Source organism: Tenebrio molitor, chromosome 6 (genome assembly GCF_963966145.1).
Source record: "Tenebrio molitor chromosome 6, icTenMoli1.1, whole genome shotgun sequence".
NCBI lineage: Eukaryota > Metazoa > Arthropoda > Insecta > Coleoptera > Tenebrionidae > Tenebrio > Tenebrio molitor.
In genome coordinates, this window is record NC_091051.1 from 16,639,315 (window position 1) to 16,659,728 (window position 20,414).

General features: G+C 36.1%; 1 protein-coding gene across 2 annotated transcripts in view; it reads right to left on the reverse strand.

Annotated features, from left to right (window-relative positions):
- Con (Connectin) overlaps positions 1-20,414 on the reverse strand; it is a 258,429-nt gene that overhangs the window by 152,597 nt on the left and 85,418 nt on the right. Inside the window, exon 1 of one of the 2 annotated variants that reach the window (XM_069052090.1) lies at positions 3,701-3,866. The exons of the other annotated variant lie outside the window; for it this stretch is intronic. The gene's annotated coding sequence lies outside the window, so the exon portion shown is untranslated. Of the gene's footprint in view, positions 1-3,700; positions 3,867-20,414 lie in introns of those variants that run through there. 2 annotated transcript variants of the gene reach the window in all.

The window sequence follows — 20,414 nt, forward strand, 5'->3', positions numbered from 1 at the left end:
GCTTTGTGATTTATGGAAATAACAAATTAAATTACAAAAATTTAACGTGACAGGCGCAACATTAGATTGTGACAAGTAAAAATAAATCAAAGCTGACTACACTAGTAATTTCATTTTTTTTTCTAATAAAATTTAGCAGAATTTACAACTGTAACTAAAATAATTGTGCAACACAATCTATTGGTACTAATAACTAATAACTTGTAACTTGTATTTTGTAACTTGTAAATTCTTAAATATTGTGCAACGGGCCCCTGATATAACTAAGTAGTACTATAAATATTTAACAATTTTGTTCGGATTGTCGTCATTTTCTCTGGTAGTTCCTTCTTGTATTGATGGGTTGCCTTATAAGCTCCTTATTTATTAGCTTTTGGCGATAATCAGAATAAAGTTCAAGATATAGTTTAATAGACTGAGAAGATCAATGTTCTGTTAACTTGATTAGTTGCTGCTCACCAATACCCTTTTTCGTTAAAGCAGATATTGCAGAAGCCCGATGAAAATGGTTAGTAAAATTCACTTTCTTGTTTCAAACCCAATTTTCTCTGCAGATCCTTAAGTCTATTTTGATAAGATATTTATACTTAGAGGCAGATTAGGTTTCCGATTTGAACTGATAGTTAAAAATAATCTGTAACTCACTATTGTACATTCTCATTTTCCCCACAACTTTTTTAATAATCGAATGGACCAAAAGATTTTCTTGATCTATTTTGGTAGAAATAGTATTGTACTCTGTTCTTTCTATACATTACCCGTTGTTATCAATTTCCTCCTTACAAAAGTGAATTTTATAACTTACGGCTTCGTTGCTGTTCCATGCAAGTCCGAAAGCACATATGTGAAAGAATTTTCACCGGAGACCCTCAGGATTATCTTTTCTCCATATGCTAGCCATCTTTCATCTGGATCTCTTCCAATGTTAATGCCTGTGCTTTTATCTGAGTACTCCTGAAGGCTTCTTTTCAAATCTCTGGCAAGTTTTGTTCCTTTAAATGTATGCCAAAATCGCGCACATATTTTTCTTGCACCAACTTGGCCGTAGGCTTCCAAATAGTCTACAGCATTCTTTTTAATGGTCAGCACATCAATCTACATATTAAAATCAACTTACACGACTTATGCCCATTTGCACAGTCGTACTAAGCAATGCTTAAGTATTGGAATCGCATTGTTATCCAATACTTAAAGTTAAGCATTGCTTAGTACGACGATGCAAACGGGCATTAGTCTTGATCGTGTTTTGAGGAACACTTACTGAACTTGCAAATCTGATGTTAGGAATCGATACATTCCCCAATCGTTTTCATTCATTTTTGAAAATGAAATCAAACGAAATTGAGAGATTGAGAGGTACGAGACGCAGTTATAGCGATAAACCATAAAGGTAAAATGTTCTCTTTAAAATTGGCTTGTTGTCGATATTGTTTCTAAAATTTCGCCTCTCATTGGCTTTAAATATCAAACGGAGGCTCTGATATTTGGACTCAATTAATTTTACCAATGGAAAATTTGCATTGATTGTTGTTTGACGGGACGCTATTTGTTGAAATATTTGTAAATGAATTTGTACCTTTCAGAGTATGTTATTGATTTTAACAATTGCAAAGCGCAAAAGATTCATATTTGTATTTCAAATTAGGATAGATCAGGTTTCTAATTAACACGTCATAATAACTCTTGTAGCGTTTCCAATTTCTCTACTCTTTTCTTTCTCCCTTATCTTTCTGCTACTTTCCCATATTTTTTTCTAAAAATAGCTGCACGTCAAATTTTGTTCCTTTATTTCAAGTAGCAAAAATCTCGTACATTTTTGTTTGCTGGTCAATGTGTTAAGTTTTGGCAGAAAAATAAACCAGGAAATGATTACTTGGCTAAAATTAACCAAAAGTTCACAATATGTATGTAAGTATATTCTTTTAGATATGACAACATCTGAAAGGTATCGTTTATAGTGAAAGATATTTTTAGCCATCCAACATTAAACAAAGAACTTTGTGCTACGAATGATTTCCCAATTATTTTTTTGCTCTTCGATCATTCCATTAAGATTATACAATATTATGCGAAAAAGACAACAAATGAGGTGTAAATAAATAAATGTTTCGATCAGGAATGAAGAGACAGGATGCGTTTGTATTGAACAAAATTTCATCGATTGAATCAGTTGAAAATAATAAATTTTAGTCACTTTCCACACAATCAAAAATTTAATTGTTTTCCCATGACATTTTAGGTTGATTGGTTCCGATGCGGGCATTTTATTTCAAATCGATGAATATTGTATGACATTGCCCACATCTACGAATCAGTTAGTTCAACCCGTGATAGGACCGTGGTCCACCACGTGTTATTTTCATTTTATTTGATTGTTCCAAGCGGACGTTTCCATTTGAAAAGATATAATTTGAAGTGAAGTAAAACAGGGAGCGATAGAATCAATTAAATTCGACCGGAGCTTTTATACTGTAAACCTGAGCGTTTTTGTAAATTCCGCGCGGATTAACGTTCATCGACATTTAAATGGAAAGTGAACCCCGGATAAAACATCAAATCAACAATATTAATTATCAAAACAAGCTGATAGATTGTCGACGTGATTTCATCTGATGATTTTGTGATGTATTATTTAACAAGTCATCAAAGCGATCCTTTTAATCGCTCACATTTAATTCATCTTATAAAAGCTTTGTGAACTTGAACGCTGATTCAGAACTCGCCGAGTCATCAATTATACACACAAACTTTCTGTTATGATTAATTGCATCTAGGTCGGATTAATTTAATTAAATCTCAATTTAATTTACCATAAAAGAAAAAACTAATTTATTCACGGTTATAAATAAGCTCGACTGATACCGAATATTTTCACACAACAACACTCCCTGAACTGATGTTGTTCTAATAAAAAAAACTCCAGCTGCGACGCTCGCTACTTTTTTATGCCATTTTAATATAGGAGAAGGCGTCACGCCCTGAAATTAATCTCCACGATATTGTCGCTAAACTCTCTGTCATTGATTCGAGTTCCCTAACGTTTACGTTTAATTATATCGTTGCAAACATCAACCGGATTATTTGCAAATCGATAATTAATCAAACAACGTCTTAAATCGGCTTCTGTGCGCTAGCAACAACGGATATTTATGTATCTCTTTCGAAATAGACATTTACATTAGAGTGCGGTAGGGGCATTTTACAGCGCCGAAACTAATTTTCAGGCACGAAGCGAAGTCGAGCACTGAATTTACCTACTATACGACATTTATATTACACTTTTCGGCTGACCAAACGTTTTATTTCCGATTATTATTATTTATTACTTTATTAGCCAATAAAAATTAATAAAAACATTTATGGGAAATAATACACGTAAATGTGTTTTTTACACTATATTAAAGGAACTGTAAAAAGAGCAAATTAACCGGCACTCCCCCCAATTACAACATCCGTCGGTAAACAGCACCTACGTTATCCTAAATTGAAAGGTAAAGGTGTGTTTTACACTTAGGAAAGCCGAAAAAAAATGTCTGTAACTCTCGCTAGACAATTTCAACGATGCTATTCAGTCATTGTTTGTTTTCTTGGAATAAGGTAGCAGCCACTGATTACTCAAGTTAATTTCATTTTGTAAAGTACACAAGATTAGTCTTAGAACACAAACAAATCAAATGCAAACTCTGAAATATATACTCACTATTCCTTGTATCGCGTTGACGTAAACACTGCTCCTACATAAATGCACTAAAATTTAATTTAAATCTAACCTCCCCTTACCCCTGATGAAAGCTCTTATTTGATTACGAAAATACACAGTTTATGTGAGTTTGAAACTTCACAAACTTTATGAATGGCTACTTTATTAGTCAGGAAAGTCGTTCAGAGAAGACTGTTTATATACATGTCTTATAATAAACTGCGCCAAGGTACCTATTCATTCATTCTTGTTCAACGCATATCTTGGTTAGAAAAAGACGAAGACAGGAATGGTAATAACAAAAACATTCAGGAATTGACATGAACGTGTTATCTAAATTAAAGTGTGCAATGATGAGCACAATAAAATGTCATTTAGATGCGTATCGGTATTATCAATCATAGAAGTGAATTACTTTCTATCAAGATATTCAAGAATGCTTGATGGAGGCTCGATAGTAGAATATTATTCTATCATCCTTTTTAGTTTTTTACTAATTTTCATGCTTTCTTTCCTTTGATTGATGCCTTTCCTTTCTGTCTTAATATTTTCCACTAATTATTTCCCACTATTAACACATTTTTGATTTGTGCACTCACATTTATTTTCTCTTTACCCAAGTTCATTAGTTTTTCTTTTTTTTTAAACTTACTTTTTCTATTAATTCATTATTCAGTAATTTTTCATCACTCGGCCTCATACCTGAAAAGTAATCTGACAGAGCACTTAAACCGAAAATATGTAACTATTTTGGCTTCAAACCTCAGAACTAAGAAAAATAATTAAATTTATTTATAACAATTTTGTAAAATGTACAATCATTGTTGGAAACGGCCTTCACGTCATAATTGAGTGGTGTCAAATCAAAGTAATTTAACGGCATTTGAGCTGTGTGAGCTGTTGCCCCATCCTGCTGGAAACAACCATTATGTAATTCTTCGGGGTGAAGTTCACTAATGAATTCTTCCAAAATGTTCTGATACCGCACAGCTGTGACTTTTCAAAAAAAGAAAAAAAAAACGGAGCCAATTAAATCTTAGCAAAATAGTGACCCATTTTGAAAAAATTTTGATTTTCTTCACATGACCCTAGAGATGAAACCAAGCTTCGTCACTGAAGAAGGATAAATCCAAAAGATCGTTATTCATTTGCCATTGAACAAGTAACAATAAGTCATTCTGTTTTCATAATTCGATGGTCTGAATTTTTGGAGTACCTGCATTTTAGAGGGATACAATATTAGGTTTTTCTGACATGTGCCTTTCACTTGTGAAAGTTTCCTAAAGATGTATGGGGGTCATCATTCATTACTTGTCTCACATTTTCATCAGTGTCAGGGGTTCGTTTCGTTGGTCTGCCACTTCCTTTTTTTCTGTTAATGTTGCCGGTTTCACAGAATTATTTTACCATATAACTGAGTATGTTTGCAAAATTTACCTTAATTACAGCAACAATTACTAAGACTTGGTTGAGGTTCGTTGGCCATGAACTTGCTGAGTGTTATGGAAGTAAGATTCAAAAATAAATGTTTGGCTTTCTTCGCTGAACCTCATTTTGGCACAAATAAACTGATTTCATTTATTGCAAATTTTATCGAAGGTAAAATGACCCGACCTAATTTTTCTATCGGATAAATTTTTCAATTTTAGGAAAACTTTTTGCTTTGACAATTTTACGAGTTGAATTTGGGCAACAAGTAAAATTGTCTAAAGCAAAAATGTTTCAGTGAAAATTGGGAAATTTATCAGATATTAAAAATTAGGTCGTGTTATTTTTAGTAAGATTAATTCTAGAATACAAACTTTAACGTTAGGTAATTATTTATTTATAATACAGTTATTAAAACACAATTATTAAAAACAATTTGAGAACCTGACAGGAGTAGCATGCAATTTTAATCAGTTTTGACAGATGACAGAGGAGTAGGACGTTTTTATCGCGATAAACATTTTTCATTGGATGAAAGCAAGCGCTCCGATTGGCTGAACACGCACGTTTAATGTACGTGGGAATTAATCGTCACTATTTTGTACAGCTTAGTAGAAATTCATTTATTAATCACAACTACCAAACATCGAGCAAAAATGGAACTTTTCAGTTGCTATTTTGCTTTTACGTGTTCAGAGCAGCGGTATTTTTTTATAATCCGGTACCATTTCTGAATGTCAAGGAAACTAGGGTCCAATTTCCGTATCTGTTTTTTACAGTCGAACGAATAAAATAATAAACTAAGAGTGTTCGTGATCGGAATAGAATCAGGGTTAATTTTAACCTTTTCCAGCTGAAAATGTATGCGTTAACTCTGTATCTTAATGATTAATTTAAATTTGCAAATGAAAAACGAAAAAACTGTAATCCAACCACGTTCGACACTGCAAACACGTAAAGGCCGTGTTTAACCCACTCACGCAAGACCACTCGCTGGTTATATACTAGCAACTGCCAATTATTCCATATTTTTCAAATTCCAGTTCATGCAACTTTCATATTTTTATAAAATTTCATACAACCCCACGAGTACACTTGTAGAAAGTTTTATCGCTTGCACGTAGTAGACAAGTAAAGAACTATCAATTTTACTCTTGTACAATAAGAGCCCTAAAGAAACCATACACCTGGCTGAAAAATTTGTGGTTACAAACTGTCGTCAGTGGTAAAACTTCCCACGAAGAATAGGATTGGATTTTACGTAAATGAATCGGTCCTAAAAGTATCGAGCGTTCAAAAAAATGTGTGGTCAAGCAGATCGTAATTTTCTCTCGTCGTAAAAATAAGTCTCAGGGTGTTAAATTGCAAGACACAAACACAGGAAAAGCAATCTCTGTTTTATAACTCACGGGACGATTATCAAAAAACTTTTGTGGCATTGTCAGAATTCGATAAGTGCAATGAAGAGTTGCACTATCTTGCTGGGAAAAAGTTGCTGAAAATCATCAAAGTCGCAATTTCTTATTTTGCATCATACGTTCCTAAAGTTACTTCAAAAGACAAATGACGAATTGAAGCTTTCGGTTCATTGCCTATTATAGACCTAACCCTTTGAATCATTTCTGAAGACGTATTGATGTTCGTCCACTTCCGCTCTTTCGCACTGTATATCCTGTTTCACGAAATAGTTTGAGACATTGATCTACAGTTATTCAAAATAATTTGCATTCAACCGCGTCATGTGGAAACTTCTCATGTATTCTTCCAAATATCTTTGAAATTCGCCCGTTTTTGTCTCATCACGAAAATACTATTCACCTATAAAAGATTTCTGTTCTAAAGTAAAACCGTTGACTAGCATTAATAAGAAAATCCGAAAATTTCTGTTCAGTTGGGTGTACGAAGAACTATTTTTTGAACGCTCGATACCACAAAATGTCTCCAGGGTTAGCCCTGTGTTATTTTTGGATTTGAACGAATCGACGACAGGATTTTGTGCTTTTGTGCGATGTCATATTCGATTAGTCAAAATTCAAAAGTCCATGAAAGGCAAATTATTTCTAATTATTGTCGTGCGAGTTGGGCAATTTACGCAATGAATCATGGTCTTTAAATAAATCCCTTTATAAATACGCATTGCATAATAAACGTTTATTAGCAGCGTTCCATCTGCGATGCAATCACCCAAACGAATATAGCGGTGTTTACAAATAGTGTGCGTTATGATTAATATTTATGACTTGTTTAGCATAATGGCAGAACTATTGACAATTACATTCAATTTTGGTCCTGCCGTTTGTGGCGCTACAGACATTGTAAATTTCGTATTACGACGACCGCGGCCCGATCAAAAAACGATTTACATTTCACTATGTAAATGTCAAAACACGATCAATGCAATGAATAATTCATGCTTCGATATTTTATTTACGTTTAATCAGCGCAAGATGGTCGAACAAAAATTCGAAAAAAGCTCAGCGGGCTCCTCCGGTCATCGCTCTAAGCTCCATCCGACACGGAGCTTTCGACGTGAAACTTCAGGATTCCTCGCCACAGAGACAATCTACACATTAGCTAATTCAAATTAGTGCTAAGTGACATAATGAATTAGGGTCATCTGGAGTTTCGCGTGCCTCCGTTGTATCAGTTTAATGCGGTCCTGGCTGGAATTACGCATAGTTTTGGGATTTGTAAGTCGACGGGAAGGACAAGGGGTTAGAAATCGCGCAGCTCCTTGTAATTTATGTTTAATATGATAAGTTGGAGCACGGAGTTACACCAACTTCCACTAGGACTGTGTATCGATTAACTCGAGGGCCTGACCTCAGATATTTCAGCTAGTTTCTCCATATACACTCATACGTTATACTCGTAAATTAATTTCATCAGTTTTCGCAATTGATTAATTTACACTGTCTTCAGAGATAATCACCAGGCGGCACTAAACCCATTAAACTTTTGCACTGGGAACGCTAGAGCTAGTTACCGCCACCGGTTCACGTTGCCGCCTCTCTTTGTTCAAAACTATCTCTAACTAAAGTGGATTATTCGTCGCGGCACGTTTTTCAAATGATTTTACCATCGCCTGGGGGTGCTCCCTCTACATGTAAGCTAATATTAACGGTATATTGAACACAAGTTTCCCACATACAGAAACACGACGCAAATAATAATGAAGTCAAAACTACAGGAAACATTGCATATTCCCCTGGATATTTATGGATGCAAGAGGGCACGGATAGATTTCTCATAATGCAGGAAAAATGTTAAGTTCGAAAGGGCACGGGTCCACACGAGAAAAATGCTTTTCATTTGTCTCGTAGATTGCATCGCTAGCTAATTTTTTAGCCGGGATGATGGGAAAAGGGGAATATTTACCACAAACGATCTAATCATAATCGATAAACAACCATGGCTTAATCTAATTGATCAATTTATTAAATTACAACATCGGAAACTCTATTTCCAGGTACATTTCGTTAATTTCTCTATGGCTATTTCAGGTTCATTCGTGTTTAAGTTCATTATCTAACCGAAGGAGTTTTCTGTTGATTAGGGTTCATAAATTTTAACCACATCCCTTTCCTCAAACAATGAATATTTATTTACTCTTTGTAATTAACAAAAGTTGCCACAACCATTTCGCTTTTCCCAATTACATTTCTTCTGTTGATAATTCAACGGTTAGAGCAACGAACACAGTTGAAGATGACAAATGTACTGCAATATAGTCACAGTAGTGTGCTTCTTTCCCTTATCTTGGATAAAATATTAAAGGTCCACGTACATGTCGCATACGTAATAACAGAGTAGTACTTAGGGATTAATTGCTACATTTATTTTAATCAAATGGAAACTAAAAAAGAGATCTTACCACCACTGTGGAAGGGAATAAATTGAATACTTACTCGTATTTATTAGTGAATATAGATGCATCGATTTTAAAGAAAAGCTATCCTTGAAATTTTTGTGCAAGACAGCTCTGGAAAATATTATTGTGCCGCCTTTTTGAAACAGACGCCCAATTTTATTAATTTATTATTAACTGTCATTTCTGACATTAATGACGTTTTATTCCCAATTTTCAATCCAGTTTTCGTTCCTTATATTCGTTTTATCACAGTCAATAAACATCAAAAATCTGTATTTTTCAATACAAATTGAAAATACATCCGGTTTTAGAGCTAAACAAAATTTGTGAGGCTGGGATTTACTCATCGAATATATTATCGATTTTGTCAGTAAAAAATGCAGTCCTGGTTGTTTTTGATGAGATATTATTCAAGGGAAATATTTAAAACCGAAACGTCATTGTGACAGTAGGTACTCGATAAAATCTGACATAGAGGCATTGTTGTTTTTGGTTGCTAAGCAATTAACTTTCATTACTAACTATTATTTAATTATCACAACAATGAAATGGTGCAAAGGCTCCCAAACAGTGGGGCACCATTGAAAATTTTTATTTTTGAGAAAACCATTCATGTTAAGAAAAAATAGTATTAAGGTTATCGACCGCATTTTCCCTCACAAATTCACCCCGAAATTCTTGGGAGACAATTCCTTAATACCCTGTATACAGGGTGTATCTGGCATACGTGTGTTAATTTCAATACGTAGCAGAGCTTGTGAAATGAAACGTTTTTTCTATTTGAATTTTTTACGAAAAAGCGTTCCTAATTGTTTTAAATTTGGAAAAAATTTGCCATGAAAATGTATACTCGCCTATGGGTAAAGGCGAAAATGTTCTGTTGTGATAGAAACAGAGCCTTATCAAAAAATTTACGTTGTTATAGAAATAATTAAATAGTTAAAATTAAAATTCTCATGGTTACAAAGAAATAGAGACTAGTTAGTCACACAAAACGACTTGTTTGGTAAAAAATGTTGGAAAACTTTTGGCGAATTTTGCAAAATGTTATAGAGAAAAGTTTCATAAATTGGAGAGTTCTTCCACTGGTTAAAATTAACACACGTATTTCAGATACACCATGTATATATTATACAGAGTGAGATATCAACTTTTTCTTTTTTCTAGATGATAGCTACGCTTCTACTGCATATTCGGAAATTATTGTGGTATATATACACTTAACAGATGCCGCAAACATTCGGGAATCAAACAGCGTCAATTATTTTAATTTATGTGCAACTGTTTGGAAGGTACGAATTTTCGAAGGGACCCCTGCATTCGGAATTCTGGTATATACATGTTTTGAAGGAGGTACAAACAGTTTATATTAAATAATGTTTTTACACATTTTGTTTATTGATTTCCCTTGATAGCATAAGCATACATTTCTGAATATTTTTCCATAATTTAAGGGTAACAATTCATCATATTTTAGCACTCGAAGCTGATATTTTTCGTGACATTCTAAAGAAAAAAAAACTGAAACTACAAACATCGGTATATAATATAGCTTGTCCATTTTTCTAGGAAAACTGAAACTAAAACTTGAATCAATTCTAGTCTGTGATATTTACATTTGAAAGAGTATTCATTTCCATTACAGTTAACCGCAGCTACCCACATTTAACAATCTGCTGCTGTCTAAAATGTCCACATATTGTTTTACAGCCATTCGTTTTACCTGAACACAGCATTAATTAAATTTATTCGGTGGCCTTAGATTAATTAAAGTGGATAAACTAATAATTTGGGATGTTCATTTAAACCCTAAACAATTTAATTGAACAGGAAAATTAATCCGAAGAATTTTTTTCTCCGGGCACATTTTTCCCGACTGCATTAAAAATCAAACGTAATTAGCTAAAATTGTATAATACAATTCCGAATCCAGTGATTCAATTCTTTCGGTGCTTTTGTAACAAGTACTAATTGAAATGTAGGTATATTTCATTTAAACTGACCCCACGGGTTAGCCCCGAGGCTCGTGTTTTGTATCATCCTATCCCCACTCCACATCCTGTCGGCTAATTAGTACATCATTTTAATTGCTAGTCGAGCTAAATTACCTGAAACCACCCCCGATTGTGTAGTTCCACGGTTGCCATTGAAAGATTGCTGCACAACCACCGTCGACGCCATATCTCTCAAGAACAAGACGAATCGTTCGCGATTCGATGATTTTACTTGACTCGATTAACAATTAGCCAAGTTGTTATTTCGTTGGGAGTGTGATGAACCCTAATTTATCTTGTAGAAGGAATGTATCATTATAGCCGATGGAAGTTATCTGTGTGAACTGACCGACTCGACGGGAGGATATTTTGTGGCTTTTTCTACACAGAGCTTGCAACCGTTTTCTGTCACTATTAGGACTTTATCGGTTCTTGCAAAGACGATAAATTACGTCGACCCGTGTTATGGTTTTTGAGGGGGCGCGTAAATTTCGAACTGTTGCGAGATTTTATGGCGACACAATTAGACGACATTTTTGAATGTCGGAGATGGCAAAAATGGCGGAAATGTTGTGGAAACGCGCTTCTTAAGTTTATATTATCGGGACAAAGTTGTAGCCCTAAATAAAACTTTTATATCGATTTGATGTCCTTTTTTATTTACTATACGTTTTACATGTGTTTTATGAATTCATATCGTAAAATTACGGTTTAATGCACTAAATATATCCCATTTATTGTTTGTGTCGTAAAAGTTCAAATTGGCGTCGGAGCTCTTGAGCTTTGTTCCACTGGATATACACCAATCTAAGAAATTCCTACTGCAAACAACTAGCACGTTTGAAGGTTTCTCTCTCTGAGTTTTGTTAAATATTGTTCCGGTAAGACTAACACGATCCCAAGTTCGGATCAACAGAAATAAATTCAACGATTTGCTTTGAACTAAGACCAAACTACTGTACACTTGCAGCAAGCACTCGAAATAAAAATACAACATAAACTTTACAACGATAACATCCACAAATATTTTTTTAGGCACCCTTAATGAATAGGTACTCACAAGCGGACGAAAAGTAACTCTTTTTCGGACGCACTTTTTCGGACGCTGACCGTGGCGCCATCTGTGTGTTTAGTAAATTAGCAACGAAACCGACAAAACGGATAATTGTCCTGTTACCATAAATTAAATGTAACAAATATGTACTATAAAAAAAATTGTTAAAATATATTAATAAATTTATCTACTTATTTGAAAAAGATACAAAATAAATTTCTAATTTTTCCAATGATGTCTTTTGCTTTGTGGTTTTTACGGTCGGGTCGCCTCTTGTCTTAGCCTGTTTCAAGCCTCGGCTGCGCCTCGTCCAGAAAACTCAGACTCGGACGGAAAAGATGCACTTTTTGGCCTTGATACACAAATTACTACATATTTATGACGGCCAACGTCAAGGACAAAATATTTTTTTTAGCTATGAGGTAGGGTGCTTCCAATAATTAGAACGGAATGTGAACACACAAATGCATATTATCAATATTATGTAGACTCTTAGTGCGTGTTTACCTGCAAATATTTATTTTATCAGCGACATTCTGCATCGATCAGTGAAATTTCCCTGACGCTACAGTCGCCATTATTCTCCTTCACAATGGTTCCAAATCTACTTTACAGCTTACATCTCCTGTCTTCTGTTAAATGACGATAATTGCGTTCCCCGATGCAGAAAATTGTTATGACCTCGTGTCATTTTTCGGTCATTTTAATAACCTGAATCCTACTGACACGTTATCAGTATTAGGACAGCGCTTTCGATACACGCGTGCGACGATTTAGCCGCATTAAATAAAATCCTGGCTTTATTAGACATTTTCAGTTCAATACAGAACGAATATTAAATTTTAAATTTATTACAGAAATGAGCGAAGCGTGTCGAATACCTTCTTGAAAGCAGAGAGATTAAAATTTTTGGATTAGATCTTCGAGTTGGTAAAAATTTCCATAGACAACCACCTGTTTAGCACACAACTTATTTTTGTCCCAGATGGCAACGGCCGTTAGAGAAGAAAGGAACAAACGAGCAAGACGTCCTGTCTACACGTGACTTTAATCCGTAAAGTTCCGCCACATTTTTTAACGATTCATTAGTGGGAAAACGCCGGCGGCTTTTAGCGGGAATATTCCGGGAGGTGCTAAACCGGAATATTTGGCCGAGATGAAATTTTAATTGTTGCAAGCAAGTTGCACAGCATCACGGTGCACATGTTCCGATGCGAAAATGTTCAAATATTAAAGTTTACACAGCGTTAATGTTAAAACTAATGTTTGGAGTTTTGTTGCAGGAAAACAAGTGCATGCATCGGGCCCCAATGGGAAAGACAATAGAGAACAAAACAAATATATCGACCATTATTTCCGACTTTGCTCGGGTGGCGAGCGTGCATAAAATAACAAAGAAAACAAAATTCGATTCGATAAAAACTGATTAATTAGCGTTGAGCTAAACAGGGGGGTTAAGTGGAAAAAAGGACAACGAAACGAGGGCTTTCGGAAGCTTCATTCCAATTAGGTGTAGGAAATTTCGATCGGATCCGTTGAAGTAGGTCACAAAGTGGGAGAAAACGGCAAATAACACATCCATTATGGTAAGCTGCGTTAGGAGAGATCGTGTTTTTGAAATTCCAAATATCCAGAATTTTCCATATATTGCGACTTTTTATCGCAAAAATCACAATTTAAAACGCACCGAGGGGAATTGCCTAAATCCGTACCGATTTAAATAAACAACAAATCGGCCGTATTTCCAAGATAAAAATTTCGGCGCGCATAATTCGCCAACATTGTTGCGTTTTGTTTGTGTTTTTCGCGGCAATTACCGAAATCTCGCGCACCGAATGAAATAATTCTCCTCGTTTTCCATAAGCGTAAAAAAATTACGATCCTCTTAGTTGATAAAGTTGATGTCGTGGTACCCATCATCATTAGCGCGCCTGATGAACATCGAGGTGAATCTAGCCCTAGTGACCATTAACTAATGATGCGCAAAAAATAGACTAAACTTTAAGTAGAATTAATAGTTTTCCACGTGGAGCGCCGTTCCGGACAAAAAGCACTCTTTCATGTAACTGTTATTTCAGACACGTGTGATTGTACGAGGGAAAATCGGAGAGCGCCTTACGATTTAAGCCTGCGGAGGGTGCGGAATTATAAAGTAAACCTGTGATTTTCGATACCTACCACATGACCTTTACGTCTGCCTGCGCCACCCCGAACCGAACGTTTTACTCGGGGAGTTTCAATTTTTTTTAATGTATAAAATGGAAGTCGAGGATATATTCGCGTCTAAGCTGCTGGGTCACATCTGTTTAAGGCGGGTTGTAAAATTTATTTTAAGTGTTTTTATCTAATAAAAATATATTGATTGCCGCCAAGGGTGGGGCACCGCCGTCACACTTCAACTGCAGAAAATATCTAAAGAGGAAAGTAATGTGACACTTTGACGGCTCTCTTCCGAATCAACAGCAAACTAGGATTCTAACTTTATTGTGTGGGAGCGCGCACTGCGCTGTTGGCAGCACAATTATTCAACCATTAAAGATAAAAGCGATGGTAACAGACGCCCACCCAACAAAAAAAAAGAGGGTGTGCTTAAGACCGCACGACAGAAGTGAAAAATTCTATGACTTCTAGCTTGTGATAGTTAAAATACTTTGGATTCAAATCTATTTCAATATCTTAAAAAAACTCCGTTCCATATTTTGTTGTATTCTCTTTTGGGTCATTTGACATTTAAATCAAATTTTAACATTTTATCCCACGTTGTGGCGCCACTTTTAACAGTGTTTGTGTTGTAAATTGTTTATTTACATAAAGGTAAATAAAGTTAATAAAGGTTTGTTGTGAGACTCTTGAGGGAGTTCGAATGATCATATGAATAATGATTTATTTGTCCATGCGTGCATCCCTTTTATAGCCTGGCTGGGGATGGTGCGGCTCGCTCCGACGGCGCGCAGCTGATGATGATGGTAGGGATCCAGCGATTAGATTCTCGCTGGCGACGGTAGCGCTCCGAAAGGGTTAGTACGGGGCGGTTTGGTACTACATCCGTGATTTATGCTAGAAAATGCTGTTTTTAAAAAATCTATCTGACTGTTTCTCGCTCGCTCGGTTAAACTCAGCCTCGAATGAGGCTTTCACCTCGTTGCGTGTGGCGTGACGCGTGACGGTGAAACTAATTCACTGCCCGGGAATAATGTCAAGGTGCGCCTAAAGAAGTATTCATTTCAAAAACATCAGAAGAATTGACAGCTTTGAAAGTTTTACGATTAAAAAATAAAGAGACAGTAATTTTTCGTGCAAACAATTTTAAAATCTGTTCCCTCTTGTTTCAACTGGAATAATATTGTAAACCCTCCTTTATTTAAGTAAACCTCATCTCGGTTAAAAACCAACATTTAGTAGGTGATTTATATTTGGGAAGACATTTACATTTACAAATTAGTTTGTGCCACTTTCTGTTTCAAAAGGATTAGGAGTTGATGAATAAAAAGAGGATAACACCTGCTAAACCTCCCCTAAACGAACGTTTTCATTATCTCGCCGAAAAGTCATTATCATTTAGTGCATATCTTTTTCTAATTAATCTCAACTCGTTCGAGTAGATTTTTCAAACATGCATTGCAAAAAATCGATTATGTGGAAAATGTATTAAGAAAAACACTAGGAATGACACACGAGATACGACGTGTAAATAAATGAGGAAATTACTACTAGTACTAGTTTTTGTTGGTGACACAAAGAAGGAAATGGAAAAACTAGCTTTTCTTTCAGTGTTGTGTGGAAACAATCCAGTTTTAAATTAAGCGCGAATCAAGAAGTTTCCATTCTATTTAATAATAAAATGCATATTGATCACTTGAAATCAACGAAAACTTCTCGGAACTTACTGAAACGGAAAACGTACCGAATCGTATTGAACCTCGTCTAGTAATGAAGAAACTTCAGTGAATAGCTTAGTTGCTTGATCAAGCTTAAACATGCTGATATAATTTTCTTACAAATAAAATAATAAATAGAAACCATCGAAAGGAACACAAAGACGTATCTAATTAAAGTGAGCACTCGAAAATCGTTAGAATATAATATGTACTTGAAGATGCACCGGCAGCAGCCGCTCTATCTTAACACTAGACCAAGTTTTCTTCCGCACGAAGTAATCTGATTTGCTGAAAGCTCTTCTAATTATAACTGAGTAAATGAGACTTGTTTTGTTTTTCAAGAGCAGATTTGTCCTGTGCCGTTTTATAAATGTGTCACGAGCGCAGTTGTCTCTTGTTGAATTCTGTGCCAAGACATTCAAGAATCGGAAATCGTGTTCATTTGAGAAGAAGTGGAGGTCAAGGTCTGAGAAAATCGCGACTTCCCGCGACTGTTTGCATTCTACAGATTGGAAAAATATGGCAGTTCAATGAGAAAGAATCCGTGCTGACGAAGAAGTTCGCAAATTTATCACTTCCATTTCATGCAATATCGGGAATGGCGGCGGCAATGTTCCCAACATCCTCCGTGAGAACTTATTGGATGGTTTTGATGCGATGTGAAACCGCAACTTCTGTAGGCCGTGATTTAACTAATTGTTTATAATCAATACAGGAAAGACGCACGAGGATGCGCTGCAGACGATTTCGTTTAACTCCGGCGTGTAATAATGTTAATTGCCGTCATCGTGCCCCACGTATGAAGACGATTCGGAGATGTTAATCTGATCTTTATCCAGTGGGAGATCTCGGCGTAATCCCGGATCTGTCTTGGGTGGTGTATTAAAAACGAATTTGGGAGATGAATGGGGATCCATTGTTTGATGTTTAAGCTGCGGTTTGCCATCAGCAACCGCATCACCTGGACTACTTAGTAAATCATAAGGCTCGCTGAGAAATTTAGGCTCGCTGTAGTTAGTAAAGTGTCCCGAAGTGGTGCCACACCTTAGAAGCTGGAGCGGTTTCGACCACCAGAGACACTCCCCTGCGGTCAGCTCGACCTAGAACGCTTTATCATCTTTATGGTTATTGTTTAGTCCGTACGACACATGCGTTGCACAATTAAATGGAATTAATATTAAAAACAATCCTGGGATTATGCGGCTAATAACGGTGAGACACTTTATCCTGATGAAAAATCTCGGTTAAAACAATCTTGGCTGGATTCATTACGCTCCCCCCTTTTATTGCATTCATCAACATTGATTAGCATGGGATTTGGAGACCGACCCGATTAAAACTGATCGAATCTCATTAGAACCAACAAACAGCAACGAATTAAAAATAAATTATCGTTAAAAGTGCCCCGACACGTGGCGTAACTTGCCCAATTTCCTCCAATATCGAACCGGATCCAAAAAAAAAATTGTATCGCTTCGCGAATTTTTTTTTATAATGCAATTTATTGTCCGTCGTCTTAACATCCCCTATCGGCACTAAATTCTGCAAAACAAGAACCGATTTTACAAGAGACCAACTGGTAAAGGGCGGAATTGCCAATAGATTTTCTAATTTATGGTGGCACATAAGACAACTGAGACCGCGTTCGCAGTATAGACAAATTAACAATGAGAAGAGTTTTCCGATGCTCCGGCATGATTAAAACGCAAATCCATTGAAACTTGTTCGCCACTGTTAAAAGGCTCTCATCCGTTCGTAGAGGCTTTATTAACGACGTTCCGGATTTGTTTATTGTTAGTTGTATGAAACGTCGACGAGTAAATCACTCTGGAAACACCCCTTGAACCGGCCTACAGACGATGAAAATACAACTAGGCAATTTGCCTGCCAACCCAACAACATGAGCTGACCAATTCAAAGCGCCATCAATCATCACCGAGAATAATTCAACGAAACCGACACCAGTCTTACGGGATTCCCTCCAGATATTCCGCTCCGAGGGAGCGCTATTATGCAGCAGCGTCGGATCAACCCTATCGGCGAAAATTAACCGCCGCCAATTTCAACGAGAGTAACTTTTATTTGAAAAATCACAAATCCGGAGCTTCTGTTGACAATTTTAGATCTAACTGGAATTTTGAGTTACTCGAGCCGAACCATGTGTTACCACCAATAACTTTACTCACAACCGGCTTCACGAATCCTATAATACCGTTTTCATAGTTCAGTTTATAATGTACTTCCTGCAGTTGCTGAAAAGTTCCAAGATGCATTAGGAAACTTTCAAAATAAAGATATATCAAGTTCATAAAAGGAAACTGACCATAATAGCGCTTAAATTACTCTAAGCGCGATTTGTGAACGGGGTTGTAAATAAAATCCACCATAAAAAGGGACTTTTCTGATATAAACTGAATCCTGGAAGTGTACTTCATTTGACTGTGTTCCTCGCAAATTGTGGAAACTATATAAATCTTGTTAACAACTTTTAAACTATTAAATAGTTAAATTTGTTGGATTACGACAAAAACAATTTTATTTAATAAAAATAGTGTTTGTTCCAGACAGCCTTGGATGTCTTGATCAATGTATACCTTGTCCGCTTATAACTATAGAACTAGTGAACATATTTGGATAGGGTTTTTAGTAATAGTTAGAGTGTTTCTTTACCTTCAGTTTTAGTAAACAAACTACTCCAACATCACCACGAAGGGACTGAATAGCAACGAGACAGGTAAAACAAGTCCGAGAATTTCTGTAGCAAGCACACGAAACGGTTGCTTAAATTTATTAAAGTAACAGTGACACGCAACCAATTTTTGTACCTAAGAAAGTTACTGCAATTACATTTACGTATAGTACACTGCAACGTTATAAGATCTGTCGAAACGGTCGAAATTCGCATATTATCATAAAATGTCGTTAGACAGCAGGGCTCATTTCAACACCTGCATTCCATCATCCAGAAACGGACTAATTTATATGCACTCTGCATATAAATTGTGTTCTATGAGGTGAAGTACATGTGAAGTGTACGCCTTCTGTCCAGCTTCGTCTTGGCCTTCCTTTTCTTCTTCTACCCTGTGGTGTCCATAATAATACTATTGAAAGGGAGAGACTTCCAAAACAGATGAAAATTACTTTTCTCATCGACAATTTTACTCGGTCTGTAGAAAAGTGAGTAACAGTGTAGTCAGCTGCCTTAACTACTCCACAAGGAGAAGCCGAAAATGTGGTTTACAAAGTTTACGTACAAGTGGTAGAAAACGTATTATTTTTAATTTTTGAAATTAATTAATAAAAACCCTAGTCGGGGCTCGACACAGGTAAATCTCTCTCTACTCTATGAAAATACATCAACATCATTTTCTATTTTTTCTCTTCAGCAAAATCCACCCGCGCGAAGTCGGGTTGACAGCTCGTACTTACACTCGTATACAGGATGCGTCCTAAAAAACGCCGCAAGCCATATCTCCGTTATTTATGGCTTCATGTAAAAAAACAAAAACTGGAATAAATCACTTCAAAAGCACTACTTATAAGCACAACATTGACTTTTTTTTTAAGTAATTCAAGGTTAGATGATAATCAACTTGGTTTTTTTAAAAAGCTTGGTATATTTTTTTATACCCATTTTGAAAGAGATTATTTTTCTGAATTAAAATGCATTTAACAGTTACCGCGAAAATAAATAAATAAAATAGCATTATTGGAGAGTTTTTTTGAAAAAAATCAGGTATACTATGGAAAACAATCCTAAACGCAATAACAATATTTTCTGAAGAACAGAAACAAAAAATAATATGACAGAACGTGTAATAAATATTGCGTTTAGGATTGTTTTCCATAGTAACGTGACTTTTTTCGAGGAAAACATTTTTAATAATGCTATTTTATTTATTTATTTTCTCGGTTACTAATAAGCGCATTCTAGGTGGCTCGGTGGCCGCATGGCTGTCGGAGAAAGTACTCCGAGGTCGCGGTCCCGATGCTAGTGGGTTCGAATCCCACCAAAGGGGGAGGATTTTTTCAAAGGAAGGAACCTCCGCCCGGCCATGGATGTGTGTGTATGTCTATCAGGGGCTGACGGTAGGGTGGTGGAAGGAAGAATCAACACTCTTTCGGCCACCACCGCGAGGTCAGCACGGGTTCGAGTCCCGTCGGGAAGGGTGCCCATGGGTGTATAAATGTTGTTGTGTATGTTTGTGAATGTGAGGTGGAATGGGCGTGGGTGGCCGGGGAAAGTGCCCCGGAGCCCCGTCGCATCACCGATAGGCAAAGGAACAAGGAAAATGAATTGGAAAAACGGCCGACCGAAAGGTACCGTAAAAGCCGTATGGCAAAAAACGGGAATGGCAATTAAAAAAAAAAAAAAAAAGCGCATTCTAACATGCGGCATATTGTTGGATTCAGAAAAATTATCTCTTTTAAAATCGGAATAAAAAAATATACCAAGCTATTTGAAAAAACAAAGTTGATTATCATCTGA